The following is a 21,001-nucleotide window of genomic DNA, read 5'->3' as shown; positions in this document are numbered from 1 at the left end:
AGAAATACCACAATTAGATGAGGGCCAACATCTTATCCATGGATGCTCACTAGTTGCCATGGATTACCACCACTGTGCCAGGGCCAGCAATTTACCATGGTGGGCAGTCACAACATATATACTCACTACTTATGCGTGCATAGGCACACACACAACATCTATACTCACTATTTATAAGCACATACAAACACCCACCCCCCACACACCACATATATACTCACTATTTATACATGCATAGACACATACACACCTATATACTCACTATTTATTCATGCATAGACACATTCACCATATGTACTCACTATTTATGCATGCATAGACACACTCACAGACACACACCATATATACTCATTATTTATGCGTGCATAGGCACACACCCAACATATATACTCACTATTTATAAGCACACACAAACACCCACCCCCCACATACCACATATTTTCTCACTATTTATACATGCATAGACACACACACACCATATATACTCACTATGTATTCATGCATAGACACATTCACCACATATACTCACTATTTACGCATGCATAGACACACGCACAGACACACACCATATATACTCACTATTTATGCGTGCATAGGCACACACACAACATATATACTGACTATCTATGCATGCATAGACACACACACACACAATATATACTCACTATGTATGCATGCATAGACACAATCACACATTCACACAAACACACACACCATATACACATACTATTTATGCATGCATAGACACACTCACCATATATACTCAGTATTTACGCATGCATAGACACACTCACAGACACGCACCATATATACTCACTATTTATGCATGAAGACACACACCGCACCATATATACTCACTATGTATGCATGCATCAACACACACACACAACTTATATGCTCCCTATTTATACACACATGCAAACCACATACTCACTATTTATGCATGCAGACACACACACACACCACATATATTCTCACTATTTATGCATGCGTAAACACACACACCATATATACTCACTATGTATGCATACATCAACACACACACACACAACTTATATATATACTCACTATTTATACACACATGCAAACCACAAACTCACTATTTATGCATGCACAGACACCCACATACCATATATACTCACTATTTATGCAGGCATACACATACACACACACAGTCACAGACTTGCACACATATTCTCACAGACGCGCAGGGGAACACACCCACACAGCCTCAGACACATACATGTACACTCAGTAGCACACCATCTTTTCATACATACCTTAGGCTCGCCGCCACTTGATACCTGTTGGTGCTTCAGCCTCCCTCTTTTCTCCCTCGCACAGCCGGTTTGCTGCACCTCGACCAGAGGTCTATGGAGTATAGTGGGGCAGATAGATAGTGGCCTAGAGAGATAGGTGTGTTCCTGGTGGTCTTGGGATGAGACAAGTGTGAGTTCATCGGGAGGAGACAGAACGTGAGATCGCAAGCAAAAGTGCGTCAGGAGGTGTAAGGGGGCAAGCAGGAGCCCGTGGTGCCGCTGAGCCCTTTTCTGCTTCATTTAACTTTAGCTGGCTCTCCCCCTATCAGACAGGTTGTAGTAGAGGGTCCCCATGCACATGATGACCCTGCCATTCTCTGTGAGCAGAAGCAATGCTGCACGATTGGCTGGCGTCATTGGAGGCGGGAAGAATGCGAGGTGAACCAATGAGTTCTGCAGGTGTTTTTTTGAGCGAGTTTGATTGCCTGTGCTCTCCCTGTCCCATGTGCGGGGTAGGGGTGGGGCAATAAAAGGCAGTCAACCACGCTACCGGGCTTGAGATGCTAGCCCACAAGGCTGTGGCTACCTAGAGGAATTCTCCTTTTTGGTTCTCGCCTATAGTTGTGAATGACATATTGTGGGCGTACAATAACTCACAGTGGGCTTAGATCCCACCCATTGCTTACCATTGGTTGGCTTCAATGTCACTCTCATTTGCTTGCTTTTTAGACATTATATTGCCTTTCTCTTCTTGTGTCCTCCCCCCCTTGCAGCATAACCTCTTAAACAGTCTTTTGATTGGCTGACTTCCATCCTACTGCTGCTCACATTTTGAGAAATACTTTTTGGATAAGTAACCCATAAAAGTGCATGCGTTATTCGTCTGTCTTCCTCGTGTGCTTCTCCCCACATGCCACGCTCTGTGTTGCTCCCTTCCTCTTGTACTTCTGCTCTCATCCCCAGGCCGGACTGGCCGTTGCGGGCCCCGGGCAATCCCCCGGTGCGCCGCAACGGTGGGGGCCGGTTTTGGGCCCCTGGGGGCCGTTTTTGATACAGGGCCGTTTTTGCAGCATTGCAAAAACGGCCCTGTAATAAAATCGTCCGAGAACCGGCCTTGGTGAAGAGCGCGGTCGCGAGGGGGTTTGGGCGGCCGAGCACTTTGCCAGGGCCGCTTTTGGTTACCAGTCCGGCCCTGCTCGTCCCACCTCATGTTGCTCTCTCCCTCGTTTGCATCTCCCTTGCTCTTCCTCTGGTACGCTGTTTTCCCCTCCTCCCTCCACCCGCTCCTCTATTGCCCTCCCTACAACCTTGGTATTTTTGTTTTTGGAAAACTATATAATTATTTTGTAAGTGCCTGGCACCAAAGCGCAGCCCTCTCCCACTCCTTATAAAAGAGCTTTTGTGCTATCTCAATTTCAATTTTCTATTTACCGGTCCATCTTAGATCAATAACTAAAAAAAATGGCACCCCTGGCCCGACTACAAAATGACAGCCACCAGTGGCATCATGGAACCTTCCATTTTTTTCTTTTGCCTGTGTTGCGTGGTATGAGCAAAAATACTGTGATGCAGTAGAACGTGGCCAAAGGGCATTACAAAGTCAATAAGTCTCAAAGGCGAGAACTACGGATTTGCTAATGCTTGTTTTCATTTCCTCTCTTGCAGTGTATGCACAGTGGCATCTTATTTGATCCCCTGCAATGTAAGTGGAAGGTTTTTATTTTCTTTTTGCAAGACAACGGGTACTTTATTTTCCCTTGCAATTTACCAAAAAAGCTCTTTCAAGCACCCCCAACATAATGTTTCGCCCTGATGCGCTTTTATGCAGTAGCGTTGAAGTGAAACCTAAAAACAATTAGAGGCATGCTAGATAATCAAGAAGATGGAGCCTTTCTAAATCTAATGCTGCTTTAATGTCATGAGCGTTCCCATTCATCGGCACAGTTGAATCACTGAAATGGTTGTGATAGTAAGTAGTAGACGCTGAATTTGTAACTTCTTCTGGGAGTAGAAATAAGGGGTACGTATGCAGTTTCAATCAGCGCAGAGACATATGCTAGTGGATCAAGGTGCCAGCGGCTAGTGACGTAATACCGGCCCCTGTAACCCATGCAGCCCAGCTCTCCAAGAGGGGCCCCATTCAGCCCAAGGTCAATGAACATCTGTGAGATATGGGAGACCAGGAGGCCCTAATCACATTCTACAGAGAGGCCCCATCATTTTGTGTTACGTCACGGCCCGCGCCCTCTGTTCATTGAAAGCTAGGGGGCATAGGACTATAAATTCCCCTTCTGATTGCGAAGAAGGTGACACTGTGTGGTTCTCACAACTCTACACAAAGATAATGTGCCTCTTAAACTCTAAGCAAGAACCCCTCTATGTACTCTGTTGGTGGCAAGATTCAACCAGATTCATATGTTGGATTAACTAAATGGAGGAGCTGCAAATGTTATTTCACTGGGAAATGGAGAGCAAGAATAGATGGGTGGCAAGAGAGAGGCAGAGCAAAGAAGGGAAAGGAGCAGGGCTGGTTTGGGCATTTTTGCCAAGGCTGGTTTTGGTCCAGCCCTGGTAACATTACTTCCTCTCTCACTGGCATTTTGTTGAATTGACATCCATGAGACATTCATCCCCAGAAAATCCTAGCCTCTAAATAAAGCAGTTGCTTTACCAAGGAACACTGGCTCTAGCCCATGCTTTTCCTTTTCATTTCTGACCATGGCACAAGTGTGACGCAGCACATTGGCAGCCACTGCATGCGGCTGCTCCTTTTGATTGATATTCCTGCTCATAAACGTTCTACTCTGCATCTGCTGTCTTGGCATGATTCTTCACAATGCAGCAAGAAACTGTGCATCTTCCTCCTGGAAGCCTTTGTATGGATACCGTAGCTGGGTGCATAGATACAGCAGACCCATCCTCGGCCTTCCCCGATGAACCCACATCACACCCCACCTCAAGAAACTCCACTTGCTCCCCGTACAGAAGAGATGGCAATTCAAGCTGCTGCCCATGCACACAAGGCAATACACAACCTAAGAGCTGCCTACATCAACCACTGCCTGAACTTCCACCAACCATCGAGAAGACAACGCTTAGCCTTCCTTTTACTTGCACATACTCCCTTCAGAAGTGGAGGATGCTGCTTTTCCTTCTCCCACACCACTGAAAAGACCTGCAACAGCCTCTCAACGCACCTTGGGACCATCACCTCATTTCCGGAATTCTGAAATGGCTATCAGGACCTGGCTGTTCGCATAAGCCTTCAGGAACTGCAAGCACCTGGATACCTTATCAGGTGATTAGCCACACTTTAAAACTCCTGATGGTTTGATTGATTGAGATACACAATAACACCCCTAGTGAGCATGGGGAGAAGGTTCAGCCCACGGACAACCCTTGAACCAGTGCAGATGACAACAAAATTACAAAATGCCAGCAGCTCCCACTTATACCACATGCAGACCCTAACTTACGCACATGTAGTGGCGTGGAACCCAAGTCCCTATGCTACAAAACAAACCCATTACAGGGGAGTGTCCGGGGGGTAATGCATGCCTATGTTGCCCCTACAGTGCATGGGGGCACAACCCTTCAGGAGCTCCCGACCTTTCAAGGGGCTCCATCATTGAGCTCAAGGCCAATATCCCGATATCTGTGAGATCCAGAGGGCTTGAGGACCCTTCTTCAGGGCCAAACTGGGAACCCAAAGGAGCCCTGGGAATATTGTTGGACCAGCCTGGGGTTGTAGGGGGTTGATGCAAGTACGTAATACTGCTGCTTTTGTTACTGGTGACTGATATTGCAGCAATGCTGCAAAACCGACCACCAGTAACAAAACAGCCCCCCACCACTGCAAAACCGGCTCCCACCCTTCGAGCCTCCCGGGGAAACGCCCGGTGCACGCTACGGCCAGTCCAGTCCTGCCCTTCTTTACAATCTGCTGGGGTGGGCATCCTTTTGTGTAGGTCCAGGAGCGTCCAACACATACATAAAATGCAGCTCGCTATCTATATAACTTTGTAAACAATAGTCTATGGTACAAAAGGTAAAAAGCTTACTCTTCAATGCAAGTCCATGAGGGCCTAATCTATGCCACGTTTTCAAGAAAACACCGCCCTCCTAAATGAGTGTCATTCAGATTAATTGAATGCAAATTTATCGGACATGCACAAATTGAAAATCTGGGATGCATCTAGGCAAGGATACTCTAGAGGCACAACCCTAGTGCACCATAGGTTTACCAAGCTTTCTTGAGCATTAGGTCACTTAAAGCTTTGCAAAAATAATCTAAATATCTCTAGATTGTGTAATGGGAGAACGTAGCACTAGATCATGCCAAGAAGAGGTATGTATGTGCATGGAGCTGTGGAGAAGGCAAGGGTAAATGTGTGGAAATAAAGATGCTAGATCCAGGTAATTAAGTGTTCGATGCATCAAATTCAGATGATGCAGTAAGGGTTCCAGTGCAGCTTTGTGTTTTATTTCCCATGGAAAACATGGCGGGCTCCATGTTGGACTAGTTTAGACGCGTACAGTACACAATACCCATGGACAGATTTGTGACTGGGGGTGAGTGTCTGAAAAGTTTCAGTGCTCCGTCCATCATCTGCTTGTGTTTACCAATAAACAGAGCCACATATTCCATGAATCGTGTTCTGTCCCACCCACGTGTCTTCTAAGATCTGTGACCGAATTCCAGAGACAATATGTGAAGTTGAAATTCATTCCTTGACTCAGAACATCAAATTAATCTTCATACTTAGGAGATATTCCAACCACAAACCCCCCAAAGCAGGAACACACCATTCTGTCAGCAATCTGTTTGGATGGTTTGAGTGCCACAATGCCATACTGGTGCCTGTTGTGCACCACAGAACATATCACAGCACATTTCACATAATTCTTGCTGTGAATGTGTACATTTGTTAGAGATCAGAGGTGTGGTCAAGTCCTCCTTGTCAATGCCTTTGGTGTTTGTGATCTGTCCTGAAACAGACCTTTGCTAGTCATTCATGCTGGTAGGGTTTAAGGTTTGGATAACTTCTGTGGGAGCTGTTTGATCTTGTTCAGGCTCTCAAAGGGTGAGATTACATGGGCGAGTTCCTACACTAAACACTCATCTCATTCTGTATTTTGCTGCAGGGGGCAATGGACGTCAATTCATCAAAAAGTTAGGGGTAGCAAAAATGACGCCATACACTTTTTGACCTTTGATGACTTACAACACCTGCCCCATTGCCCCACCCTTAGTCACTCAACAGCCTCCTAGCTGCCGCTGAAGGGCTATGGAAAGGTCATGGAGCCAAAACTACTGAAAATAAGAACTGAGCTGTGTACTTTATATTCCTATCACAGCTTTCTCGAGAAAGGTGCATCAAAGAGCAATTCAGGTTACAAACAACTTGGCAATGGGCCACTATATCAACTCTAGCCTGAAACTCACACTCATGCTCTCTGGTGTTACACCCAGCAACAAGTAATGCAGTCAACATTAACCTGGACACTGGTTAACCAACTGAAAGTACTATGAGGCCATACCACTGACAGATGTGCACCATACGGGAACCAGTAACATGACATACAATGTAACAAAAGGTAACATCAAAAGTTCAGAGGTTAGTCCAGAAAAGAGAACATTTGAGAACTATCAACTGCCCCAGAATGCTTGAGGCTACTCTAAAAAGTCGATTGATTTAATTGCTTTGAGCTGCATCTTCAACTGCATGCTAGCTCTGCAAGTCAGCAAGATGTCTCTGCCTCTTAGGGACCCAGGCATGGATGAACCAGGATCACTGATTCAGGATGCTGCAGTAACGCTGAGCATGTCCTTGCCAGTGCAAAGCACCTAAGACTACAAAGATGGCGAACAGGGCGGAGCACTTTCTCTGGCTGGATGGACAGAACACTGAGTGTGTGGTACAACTGGGTGGAGGGTAAATAAGGATTAGGAACTAGAATCCAGACAGTGTGTTACTAGGGTTAACTATTGAGGACTTCCTACTTGGGTACTACAGATTAAAAGGATAGTGGATATTTCCCACCCCTTATTCTTGTCTCCTGATTATATAATAGAGGGGTGCCTGAAATCAGAGTCGCATCAATATTGCATCAACACGGCTACGCATGACTAGGCTTCTGTCTGGTCGTGAATTGTGTATAGTCTACAACAGGGTTCTCCAAAGTCGGTCGAGGACGGCCAGATCATGCCAGATTTTTAAGATGACTACATTTATCTAAATGGGGATATGCTAAAACTCAGGCATGGATCTTGCCCTCCAAGACGGACTTTGGAGAACCCTGGTCTACAGCATCCGTATGACAATAAAGAATCAGTCTGATTCTATGGGTGGGATCCTTCTTTGTACAGCCCCCATATCACTCAACTAAATCAGATTCTAATTTGGTGGAGAAGTGTGGCTCAATGGTTAGAGCGGCAGACCCTGATGCAGAGGTCCGGCTCGGGACCAGGGTTCAATTCCTGCCTTGGCTGGTCTCGGCGGATCTTGGGCTCATAATTCCTCGGACCTGATTTCTCGCCTCGGTGCCTACTCTAAGCATGGGTCCCACGCTGCAACTCTGGGCAATAGCTTGCTTAGTCTCCACAACGGCCCCCTACAGCACTAGGGATGCCTGGTTGCACCCTGGGGATGCCCAGGAGTGGACATTTCACGGGGAAAAACCAGGAAGGGTTCCCTGGCGGTATGAGTACAGCGAAAAACACAAGTTAATGCAGGGCTAGAGGGATGTTTATAGACCAAACCTAAGTATTATCCCCCATAGGAATCAACAAACAACTACAAACTTAGGGGTCTTATTAAGGATTCAACCGTAGTCCTCTGCTCATCAACACCTTATCAATAGTACAAGGGTATGAACAAAATATACTAACAAACCAGATCACAAGATGTGAAGAACCAGTAACGTGAGTCCCCCCTGGTATAGGATTCCCATCAACAGTCTTGTAATGATCAATATTATCATTGGGTAGTCCTAAACGGGTATTGTGTCTCTAGATCATTGAGACCGGCATACCCCGATAACCAGATATGGGGTAGCGACCCACAATCACTCGGTACTACCACATGATGTTGATGTGATGCGGGGTGCAGTGTAAACAAAAAATAAGTGGTGATCTCAAAAAAGGATAGGGAGCTCAACCCAGAAAACTTTAATAATTGTTCGCCCCTTCCTTACTAAAAACAAGAACAGTGTACTATCGTCATCGCAGTCCAAGCAAATAGCTGCGAGGAGACCAACATGTTTCAGCCACTCAGGGATAAGTCCTTCGGCTTTCGTCAGGGTCTCTGTTCTATAACAATACTACTGCATTGGTTATGATTAAGGTGTGAAAAATATATATGAAAAAACACACAAGTGAAAAACCAGTAAAGGATATGATTTTCCTTCAGCTGTTTCAACTCCTCTCTTCGGCACCTGGTAGAATATGTACCAGTGTGTCCGGGGAGTGGACCTCACCTCTTCCTGGACCTGGCTCAGGATATATGAGACCCCGCTCTGTCCGTCGGTATCTCAGGCCGTGACTGAGTCAGGGGTATGAGTACAGCGCCAGGACACTCAGGAGTATCAGTGCGCTTTACAAGTACGGCTACATTTACATTTACATTTCATGGCCAACTTTGTTCTCAGCGATTTTAATTTAAGCCTCTCAATCTTTGAAGTGAACCAGTTCTAATCTTAACAAATTTTACCCATGGATAAAGAACATTTCAGATATAATTGCCAACAATTTGGAGCATCATCATAGTCCCTGATTCAGGCATAACTTTTCTCAGGTCTCTCGTGATTTCATTGCTTTTCATCTGCCATTTGTGAAGGTTGATCAATTAGAGCCAGCTTATGACACACTTTTGCTGCCTGATGCAAGGCGAGTACTACGGGATCTTCCTACCTGTGTGTCGATCACAGGACATTACGTCTTGACATTAGGTGTCTGCCATTTAAAGAGCTGGTCCTCTCAGAGCGGTGGAATGCGGCTGGATCACCCGCTGCTGTTTCCCTTGGACTCATTGTACACGACTGAAGGAGACAACTGGGATCAGGCATGGAGCTCAGCACCTGAGCTGGATAAAGAGAAGAAAAATAAGAACATGTCAATATTAGCAAGTAAAGGTGAGCAAACAATAGCAAATATGTAGTTTCTTTGACGTACGCATATGAAAAGATATAGGCGTGGTTAACTTAATTTATTATGTGAACACGGTCGCTGCATATGCCACACTATGGGCATGGTTTGGAGTTGAGTGGAAAATTGGTCAATTTCAGCAGGGGATGCAAATTCAGGAGGAGAGCTCATTGGAGGAATTGCTTTCACTGCAATGATGGAATGGTGGAGAAAGTTTAGCTACTTGTTTTATAATTTCTTGCAGAAATGGGAGGGTGTTACTCTAAAACAAGCCCTGGGAAAGAAACCGTGTTCCTGAGGAGTCCTTTTGGGAAGAGGTCCCTGTAGGAAAAGGTTAAATATGTAAAAAAGCTGCAAGTGACAAAAAAAAAAGTAAACAGTAGTGACAGATACATTAGGTTTATGAAGTTGCAAAGATTTTCTATATTAATCTTGAGAAAATGCTTTTGCAAGAAAATGTTTGCAAAATACCACACAATGGCAACTGCACATAACTGTGCAGGTGAAATCTAAATTTTGCACAACTCATAGATTAGGAACTATAAAAAAAAAGTGGTCAAATAAGAGGAAGACCTTTGAAAAACTGAAGTTCTGCCGGTCATAGCCAGGGCCTCACCGTTGCCCTGTCCTTCGCTCCTTCTGTTGCCCTTACATACTCCCACCTTCCCAAGGCCTATGCAGACAGCTCCCATGCTCCCTGTCTCTCTCACTCCCTAAGAGATACATCTGCAAAGTGCACTATGCATAATACAAATTAATAATAACAGGTAGTAACTCTGGTGATTATCATAGGGAATGCATCTGTTCCCCTGCACATTATAGTCAATGGTTTCCCTTTTTTACTCACTATCAGCCACATGCATCACGCTTTTTTGCATTCGCAAACGGTGGGAATCGCAAAATTCATCCGTTTGCGAATGCAAAAACCTTTTTTGGGATGCATCATTATTTTTTTCATTTTTCGCAATTTAAGAAATCGCAATTTTTTGCGAATTCTTAAATTGCGATAGCATTTAAGAAATCACAAATTTTGCGATTTCTTAAATGCTATGCATGATTTTTTTTAAATTGCGAATTCGCAATTAGGAAGGGAAGAATTACCATCAAGTAAACCTTCATGGTAATTTGCAAAAAGTTTCAAAAATGCACAAAAGTGCATTTTTTAAACTTATATTTTACACACACACATGCCCTTGGGACATGTGTGTGAGTAAAATGTACTTACGTGACATTTCAGGGGTGCGGGGGGGGGGGTCCTTTGGACCCCCCCGCACCCTTGAAATTGCATTCTCATTTTGCGATTCCTTAATTGCGAATTCGCAAAATGAGAATGCCTTCCCATTGATTCCTATGGGCCTCTAGGCCCATAGGAATCAATGTAAAGCGATTCCTTAATTGCGATTCACAATTAAGGAATCGCAAATAAGGAAAATTAAGAAATCGCAAAAACGTTTGCGATTTCTTGATGAATAGGAATTTGCGATTCCTAAATTGCGATTCCTTAATTTTCGCAATTTAGGAATCGCAAATTCCTACAATGATGCATGTGGCTGTATGTCTTTGGGGTCAAAATGATATGTCCAAACCCAAAATCACCCATATTTTCAGGTGTTGTTGTTGACTTTACACACATGAGCTTGTACTTATTATTTTTCTAAAATGTCATGTGGGAAGGGCAAGCCCTCACAGACAGAGCAGTGCATCATTTCCCTGGAATCTCTCCTCTGATAGACATACCTGACACCTGTCAGCTCTCTATGGCCTTCCACATCACCGACATAAAAGACAGACTATTATATCTATACAAAGACTTTAGCTGCAGGTGTGATAGTATGTCGTGTCTGCGGAGGAGACGGAGACAGATGCCTGACTGGCCTGGGTGGCTTAGTCTGCCCCATAGATAATTTAAAACAAGCATTGTTTAAGCTAATAGATATGTGTTGCCTGCCAACCTCTCGGCTTTTCTACTGTTTTTCTTGACATTTTTGGACAAAACTTTATCTTTGGTGGAATTGCTTAAACCCCTAAAAAATCATTATATTTGGAATATTGCAGGATTTAAATCTAAACTTTCAGATCAAAAATAGTTTAATTTAATTACCCAGTATGAAGTGATAATATTGCAGGAAACTTAGGCGCTTGAATTGTTTTTTTTTTTAGATAGGTATGAGTGCTTTTGTGTACCAGCCAAAGCTGTTAGATGGCAGTGAGCCCAAGGGGAGGCTAGCTACCCTGATTCATACCTCAAAAATGCTTAAAGTTGCTGCTTTCCCTGCGAGGCATGGGGGGATCCAGGTTCTGTGGGTGGAGGTATCTTGTAATGTTAGTTTTGTTTAGTTATTATTTTTATAGTTCTGTGTACAGCAATGGCTGCCAGATTAAGTCACTGTTCACAGTGATATCTGTATTAGAGGTTAGAGCCTTTTCTAAACTGAAACATTTTAGCTTGATGTTAGGTGGGGATTTTAATGCCAAGATAGGGCGGATATTTGATGATACTGATTCTTTTGGGAGAGATGATCCCCCACCCCTTCTGTTTTCTTGAGACTGATGAAAGGGGTCGGAAATTGATTAAAGCTCTGGGGCAGACCAGTCTTCTTAATTTGGGGTCTATGGAGGGGCAACAGTTTGACCAAAAGCCAACTTTTGTTGTACGGGGAAAAGGGTCCGCAATTGGCTATGTATTCATCTTTAGGCCACTGGGGAAATTAGTACAAGCAGGGGGAGTCATGGATACCTGCTCTAAAGACCATAATCCTATTTTTGTTTATACGTTAGTGCCTATAGGTGATTTGAGCAAAAATGAACCGGGCTCAGAATTAAATGGCGCAGTATCTTGATTTCCACTCAGTTTAATTTCTTTACTGGGGCAAACCAGAATTTGCTTATGGCTTCTCTACTCATAGTAGATTCCCCCCACCCCAGCGGGGGTCTTGGAAGAATTTCACTCCTTAAGTAACTCAGCTAAGCAGATTATGCACCATCTTTCTGGTACCAGAAGACTGGAAAAAAATTAGGTGATTTGATGATAACTGTAGTGTGGCTAACCAGAGATTAAGAAAGGCCCTTAACGTCCGGCCAAGGATTCAAGAGGATATTTCCCTTGATAGAGTCCAATATAGGCTAGCTGTTAAGGAGAGGAAACACACTCCGAAAGAAGAGGCATGGTACTGTCTGATGTACACCTGTGAAATGGGAGTCACTAAAGGGTTCTGGGAGATTGTTAAGGGGAAACAATTGCCTCCAGGTACTCCTGAGGACATAGGTACCCATATATACCCAGAACAGTGGATGACTCATTTTAGTAAAATCTACTCAATGGTCTCCAGTGGGCCAATGGACAGTGTCGAAGTAGCACCTAAGTTCCCATTGGATATTAGGTTCGAGCTGGAGTAGGTCAACTCTGCAATCTGAGTCAGCCCTTCCAACAAGGCTCTTGGCCCTAACGGGGTCCCTATGGACCTATATAAGTTGAACAATCCTTTTTGGGCCCTGCTAATTATGAACGTCCTTAATGCAGTGGCTATCGACGGCATCCCCAAGTCATTGAAAGTTGCTACAATCGTACAAGTTTTCAAACAACGAAATAGACAGGACATAAGCTGTTATAGGCCTATCTCTCTGCTAAATTCAATTGTTAAACTGGCAGCCAGAATTATTCTGAACCGAATAGATGAGTGGGCAAAGCCCATTAATATCCTTAGTCCATTCCAGTATGGGTTTAGGGAAGGTAGGGGCACACTGGAGCAAAGTCTAAACCTAAATCTGATGTTAGGGAAATATGTTGTGACTAAGCAAGGTACTGTCTATTTAGCGATTATGGACGTACGCAGTGCCTTCAACCGGGTGAATCAGTCAAAGATGTGGATCCTATTGGCTGATTTAGGAAAGCCCCAAACCCTGCTAGATTTTTTAAGAGCTCTGCATACAGATATTTCTGTTGCTGTTCGGTACGGACAGGAGGGGGAATGCAGGGAATGCTTAAATCTTCCCTGAGCAGTCAGGCAAGAGTGCGTCTTGGCACCTCTTTTATTTTTGCTATATATCAACGGCTTGAATAATTGTCTATATTAAATGGGAAAGATATGCTTAAGGTGAGTACCGCTTTTCTTCCATCCCTGCTATATGCCGATGATGCACTTTTGTTATCCCGCACCTCGAAGAGTCTTTGGGGTCTGGTGGACCTGTTCATTAAATTTATGGACGAGATTGACTTAGACACTAATATTGCTAAAACCAATTACATGGTTTGTGGGAGTCAGTCCTCTGAAATGAGGCCCCTTGCTATCAAAGGGAAGGTTATCTCAAGGGTCAATGCCTTTCCATAGTTGGGTATTACCTTCGGCCAACATAATAATTGGTCTCTCTGTCTGACTGTTAGAAGCCAGGGATTTAATCAAGCGTGTGGTGCCCTTTTTAAGTTTTTGCTATCGATAGAAAGCAAGGCAATAATCCCTTTGCTCCAAATCTACAAAATGAAATGTTTGCCGGTTCTTACATATGGTGCTGCTATATGGAGCTATTCTAAAACCCTAAAAATACAGTAGGAGGAGAATCGGTTCTGTAAGAATTGCTTGGGGTAGGTACGGCTAGCCCAAGCTCTTTTCTCCATAACCTTTACCATGGTCATGACGAGCAGAGCTCGTCATGACCCACGGCGCTCCGGTGCTCATGACGAGCTCAGCTCGTAATGAGCCATGGAACGCTCAGGTGCGGGGAGAATTCCCCTGCTGTGCTGAGCGTTCCACGGGAGCCGGTGCACCTGTGACGAGCTCAGCTTGTCATGAGCACAGGAGCGCGTCCCTCATGACGAGCTGAGCTCGTCTTGAGCATGCGGGCGCTGTGCGCGCCCCTCTCCCCCAGCAGAGCGGGGGAATTACCCCCGCAGCGAAGGGGTTAAAGAACTGGATCTGGGATATGTTGAAGATCATGTCAAATTAGCCCCACTGCTTCTCTGGGTATCAGTATGGACTGGGGAACATACAACTTTTAACAGGGAGGTGATTCAGGACTGCTTGTATTGTGACCACGGGCACAAAATCCTGTGGCTGTCTTATATTAAAAATGCAGCTACTAAATTGTAGCATGCCCCCCAGCTCATCACTAAAAGGGATGGGAGGAAGATCAGAGAGCTGTTTTTAAGACAGGCCATTGAAAGCAGGGAATCAGCGGCTTTGGAAAAGTCGACACCATGAGAGTCCATAAGATCATCCAAACTTGTGATGACTCAAGCCTTACTTTGCTCCAGTCAGAAGTCCTTGGGAGAGATCACTCGTCTCTAAATTTCGACTGGGCGCAATACGACATATGTTATGTTTCTCTTATGGGCAATATGACCCCAAGTCCATCTTAGCCTGCCCCTGTGACTATAGTTCATTACAGACTTTGGAACATTTAATCTTGTTTTTTAAAAGGTATTAATTCCCTCACAGAAAATAACTGTTATCCATTTTAAGGTCAAGGTTTTTTTTCCCAATCAAAACAGGCCTGCATTTCTCTATCTTCAGATGCTTGCCGATCCTTCCATTATAACTGCAGTCCTGTTTTTATTTTTTTAAATGCCCTGTATCTGAACGATGCACTTTGTCGTATCGTGTAAATAACAGTTGTATGAATTAGACCTATACTGTGTTCGTATATGTTTTAATTGGGTTTTATAAAGCCATACCGGTTTGTGTAATGACTTTTATCTCTATTTTTATCTTTGTGAGATTTGATTTTTTATGTTTATGCTTTTAATTTTTAACTTGTATTTTTATGATTATTAATGAATAATCAAATAAAGATACTTCATTACCATCATCAATGCTAAGATATGTTTTAGTCTCAAAAGGCCCATTTTGTCATTGTGGCCTGTCACTGAAGGGAGCTACTTTTGGTGTTGATTGGCTCTTTGTGAAAGAGCAGAATACTGTCAGTCACAATGAAGCTAGCCAATAGCTGACCCATGCTGTATGCTGTAGTGGGTGAAAGAATAATGTGAATACCAATCAACAGCAGGCCACTAAATGTAAGTATGACATGTATAATTTACGTACAATCAAAAGGTCTTCGCTAACGCCACACCTAAAAGCTTGCATGTCCTTTGTTGATCTAGGTTACCGAGCAGTGCATTTAAATTACAATAAAACCCACACTTCCATAGAAGGGCCTCTCCTTCGCTGCAGAGAACTGATTTTCAAAAAATCTGAATTCGGTTGGGGGTCTCCTGAATCCTGTCACAAGTTTGTGTGAGACTTAGAACCTTTGCAGACGCTGCAACAATGTACAAGTTATCCAAATTTATGCGGGAAAAGCCACAAATATGCACTCCACACAAAAGAAAGTATCCAGCTTAATTCAATGGAAATAATGCATATCATTTGAAACAGACAATTTTAGTGCAGCATAAGCCAGTGTACGAAAATAACATGGGGGTAATGTGACCGAATCTTGCATTCAATGCCGTAGCAAGGTTAGTAGATGCAATACCCAAACAATGTGTATATAAACAATCAGTCCAATATAGGACCAGCAGATCCTTTTGTATGTGTTTTATCTTTTTATTCAGGTTCTTCATCCAAAAAACGATAGCACACCCAACGTGTTTCACCTCGACAAAGGCTTTCTCAGGGCTGCAAACATGCAAAAGCCATACATATAACAAGTCACAAGCACAACGAAAATCACATTTAAACATTAAAAAAGACATACACCTTGCTCAAACATTAAAAGGCCACCATCTAGGCCATTCCAAAGACCTTAGCACAAAAACAATCAAAACGTTTGCTAAATGAAACAAACATATACATCAGTCTCCAGAAACTGCTTAAAATACAATATAGTTGGACTAGAAACAAAAACAATATTGTATTTTAAACACGAAAAGGATCTACTGGTCGTATATTGGACTGATTGTTTATATACACATGTTTGGTTATTGCCTCTCTTTTTCAGTGTGAAATGTTTCTAACGTACGGCCAATGAGCAGCTGGCCATTAGAGGTGGGCATTGGGGTTGCATTGTTACGGTGAATGTTAACCCCATTGCTGCTGCCGTTGGCCGCTGAACGTTCAGAGCACTACCTGGCTGGTGCTGCGAACTTTCAACGGCCGATGCGGCCCTGCCCACTCTTTGGAACGCCCAGCACTGCGCCGAAATAACGGCCGCAGCTAAGGCGTTAATGTTATTGGGATTTGTAAAGCGCACTGTTACCAGACGGTGTCCTGGCGCTGACCAATGATCGGACAGTGAACAGGTATCATACCGGAAATCTGATGCACTGAAAAGCCCTGTTTTCAACTCCTGTCTAAAATTACAAAGAATACTCCAGGTGGTACAGCATTGGGTACCCTGGCTGCCATAGTTTGTTTCAAGGATAGTAGATGCACGGCTATCCATTCTGAAAACAGGTGGCTACTTACTGTTTGCACCGGTTTTGGAGCAACACAACAAAGCCATCCCCTCTCCACTCAACATGATGGGTATATATGTGCAACAGAAGGCGCGGGAGATATTGAGGCATTAGACATTAAAGTAATGACACAGGCTATACATCAGAAAGATTTATCGGCGAACATTAAATCCAAACATCAGAAAACTGAATCAGGCATCTGGGAATTCAGATCGGTACGGGACTAGCATCAAGGATCCGGGCATATATCGGAATAGCAAATCAGACTTCAAGGACATGAAGCCGACCTGGGACAGATTGCAGAACAATTAACTAGGCTCTGGGGAGTGCAAACAAACCTGGGACCTGCCACAAAACAGATGAATTAGACATCAGAAGACGGGTATTGATTTGGGATGGAGCTCCGAGAGCTCCCACGTGTCTGGAAAGGAGACGCGGATGATGGACAGACATCAGAAGACTGAGCCGAGCATCAAAGGACCAGTGCAGACGGAAAGCGCCGAGACGAAGGGGAGAACTGGGACACACATAAAAATGGTACATTTGGTATCAGAGTGATCTAACCAAGCTTTGTTTAGTAGCAGTACCAGCACAGGGGGTCAGGTGCAAAAAGAGATTTAAGGGACTTAAGAAGCGAGAGATGAGACTGAGCTAGTGCAGAGCAGATAGGTGGGGGGGACAGTGTGAGTTTTGGAATCTTTTGAACAGACTAGAGTTGGAGCGGAGTTCAGTGGATGGGACACAGCTAGTCTGAAGGAACTCGGGGAATAGAAAGAGCTTAGATCAGCCCGCAAGTTCAATCTCAGAGTTAAGAGTTTTTCAACACTAGGACACTGAAAACTTAAAAGTACATGTCCAACTTTTCAAATACATTGCACTCTGCCCTCTGGGATGATCAGGGCCCACCCTAGGGGTGACTTATATGTATTAAAAACAATTGTTTAGCCCTGACAAAAGGTTTATTTCGCCAGGCCAAAATGACAGTTTCAAACTGCACAAATAGGCTGCAATGGTAGACATGTTTAAAGAGCTACTTAAGAAGGGGGCACAATCTGTGCTACAGGCCCCCCAGTAGCACTACATTTACACGGCCTGGGCACATGTGGTACCACTTTATTAGGAAATTATAAGTAAATTAAATATGCCAACTAGGTATAATCCAATTCCCTATGTTTAACCCCTTCCATGCTGGTGACGAACCCCAGCCGTCACGCTCCGCGACGCTCGTGTGCGGATGACGGCTGGGGTTCGTCACGGCCCCGCCCTGTTCGTTTGTTTACCACACAGCGGCGGAAACGGGCCAGCATCGAAGGGGTTAAAGCAGAGAGCACAAGCACTTTAGCACTGGTCAGCAGTGGTAAAGTGTGCAGTCCAAAAGCCAGCAAAAACAAAGTCAGCAAAACAGGAGGGTTTAAGGCAAAAAGTTAGGATAACCACACCAAGGATGCAAGGTCTAACATCTACTGGGGCATGGTGTGCCTTCAAATCAGCCTAGATTAGGGGGAATACTAAATGCACCTAACTCTCTGCCTAGCAAATGTACCTCCACACTAGGAAGAGAATGCTCTGTGGCAAAACTACTCTGTGCTCAGAGATCCATTAATTTAACAAAAAGTAGCCTTGTCCAAATACTTCCCAGACAAAGCCCCAAAGATATGGAACAACAATACAACAGAGATTAGACTAGTTAAATATGTATTCTGATGGAATAAATTCTGAAGTAATAGCTACTAATGGGGCACCCATGCTTGACCTTACTCACAGTTTATCTGTCACTTACATACACTGCTGCCCCCTTCTCCTTGGAGATGTTGGACATGAGCACCTTGGAATTAAAAAGAATATGCAAGAGTGAAATATAGGCTGGAAACGTAGGGTGGTGGAAGAAGGGGGCATGAGGTGGTATCACAACTAGGCAGCCTTGTTATTCAGCAAACCTAGCATTTGGTATCACTGGTGGAAGGCTCTTAAGAAACACTCTGGCCCCTGCACTTATTTACTTGAGTGTTTATTTTTACAAAACTAAATATTGCTACCTCTGCATCCATCATATGCACACACAAATGACCCTTTTCGCGACTAAAGTTTTATATCGTTAAGACAGATACGTAATATACAATCAGTAAAATACCTCTGGCCATTTTGTTTGCATGAAATGTGTGGATGACCGAGGTTGAGCACACCTGATAATTTTAATGGTGTAAAACAGTTGACTGTGGCTGTTGGCGAAGACTAGGTTTAGCGGCTACATAAGTGGTGTAAATCTTGGAATTTTCTTCCAGGGCAAGGTTCCTCCAATCTTTTCAGGCTTGGAGTACTGTCCAGACTCGGCCAGACTTAAAACAGGGTCTAGGAACTATTCATCAAGTCCATGAATGCAGGGCCTTTGTCGAAGCGCTAAGAGGCCCCATTGAATCGATTGCACAGTAACAAAATGCAGAGCGGTGACCACCAGATGAGGTCACTTGTCGCACTTGTCAAGGGTTAGCACTTGCACTTGTAAGTACCTCACTCCATTATACAGAATCTTGGCCGGCTTTGTGAGGGCCTCATGGCAACGCGTCCATCTCATGTCCTGCTCCCACCTCTTGGTCTTGTGATCTTGTGTGGAATGCGGTTCCTTTGCACCGCGCACAGTGCTTGCCTTGTTGTCTTGGCCTGGATGCCTGACGGCACTTTCTTCTCCTTCCAGGGAAGTGTCAAAGAGAGATTGAGAGGCGTCCTTCTCACTGCCAAGAAACAAGCCTCTGGACTGGGAAAGCCCTGTGTTTTCACCACTCATGACTTACCCGCAATCCCTTCCAACCTGCTCTCCTTTCATCGGCTTTGTACTGACTCCTGTGATGCTTGCTTGCATGACTGGTACATTTTCACAGGGTTACTGGGGCGGTTATCAGTTGTTTTTTTCATCACAAGATGACACACAGCTTGCTAAATAGTCTTTCTTTTGTTTTCATCTCAAGATGACATAAAGCTTGCTAAATAGTCTTTCTTTTGTTTTCATCTCAAGATGACATACAGCTTGCTAAATAGTCTTTCTTTTGTTTTCATCTCAAGATGACATACAGCTTGCTAAATAGTATTTCTTTTGTTTTCATCTCAAGATGACATAAAGCTTGCTAAATAGTCTTTCTTTTGTTTTCAACTCAAGATGACACACAGCTTGCTAAATAGTCTTTCTTTGGGTGTTTATAGAGGACGTTTGGTAATATTGGCTTGTTTTGTAACCAATATAGCAGCGTTTCTTATAGTTGGTGCATTACTGCAATAGGATGTAAAGCAGATGAGCCCAGTAGTTGCTTGTTTTTGGTTTGTTTGTCAAAGAAACGAGAATCTCTGCGCTTGGAGAGAAATGTGGTTTGCAGGAATCTTGATTTTCACTTAAGAGTACACTTCGCTTCAAAAAAGTCTTGATGGAAACTGGCAGGAGACTGGCGTGAGTAGAAAATGTCTTTCGGTAAAACATTGCGGCATGAACAAGTCATTCGTAATGCAACGTTTTGGGAAAAGTCAAAAATTTCGCTTTATTCGTAATTAAGAAGTTACACACATTTCGCCAGTATAATTAAAATGATTTCCAGGCCTACCAGAAAGTTAACCCCTTTGCTGCGGGGGTAATCCCCCCACGGTGCGGGGGGGGAGGGTGGCGCTGCGGTGCTCGTGAGGAGCCCAGCTCGTCATGACTCACAGTAGAGCTGTGCTCATGAGGAGATGGGCTCGTCACGACTCCGCCCTCTGATTAATTCTCCCGCACAGGTGGGGAATCAACCGTGCGTGGGCGGACCGCGACCGTTAAGACGAGCCCAGCTCGTCAAAGGACACAGCTCCACTGTGACTCATGACGAGCTGGGCTTGTCATGAGCATGGAAGAGGTTAATAATTCACCTACTACAGCTTGCAGTCCCTGGCTTCATCTGGATGCCCACTGCCCCGATATTGTTCCTATAGCTGAGAGCCCTGTCTTGACAAACAATTTTTAATTAAAGACGAAAAATGTTCACTTCTTTCTCTGCACACAGATTTGAAAACTCTCTACAAATCTTTAGCAAAAGGAGCACAAGAGTCAACAGTTGAACGATATATATATATATTTTAAAGTAGTCAACTTTGAATCTAAATGAAAACTTTATTGAAACACAGACTGTTCATATCAAATTACAATTCAAAAAGCAGAATACAGATTTAACTGTTTTAAAATCTTCA

The 21,001-nt window shown here is 44.0% G+C and overlaps 1 protein-coding gene across 2 annotated transcripts in view; it reads right to left on the bottom strand.

The window, feature by feature from the left end:
- The window catches only part of ELFN1 (extracellular leucine rich repeat and fibronectin type III domain containing 1), a 782,219-nt gene that overhangs the window by 337,896 nt on the left and 423,322 nt on the right, over window positions 1-21,001 (bottom strand). Inside the window, exon 3 of one of the 2 annotated variants that reach the window (XM_078664966.1) lies at window positions 9,172-9,343. The gene's annotated coding sequence lies outside the window, so the exon portion shown is untranslated. The remainder of the gene's footprint in view (window positions 1-9,171; window positions 9,344-21,001) is intronic. The other variant, XM_078664967.1, reaches the window with a different exon arrangement.

The sequence above is a fragment of the Lissotriton helveticus genome, chromosome 10, assembly GCF_964261635.1.
Source record: "Lissotriton helveticus chromosome 10, aLisHel1.1, whole genome shotgun sequence".
Classification (NCBI taxonomy): domain Eukaryota; kingdom Metazoa; phylum Chordata; class Amphibia; order Caudata; family Salamandridae; genus Lissotriton; species Lissotriton helveticus.
Note: the sequence above shows the minus strand (reverse complement) of the source record. Positions and strands in the feature narration are given on the sequence as shown.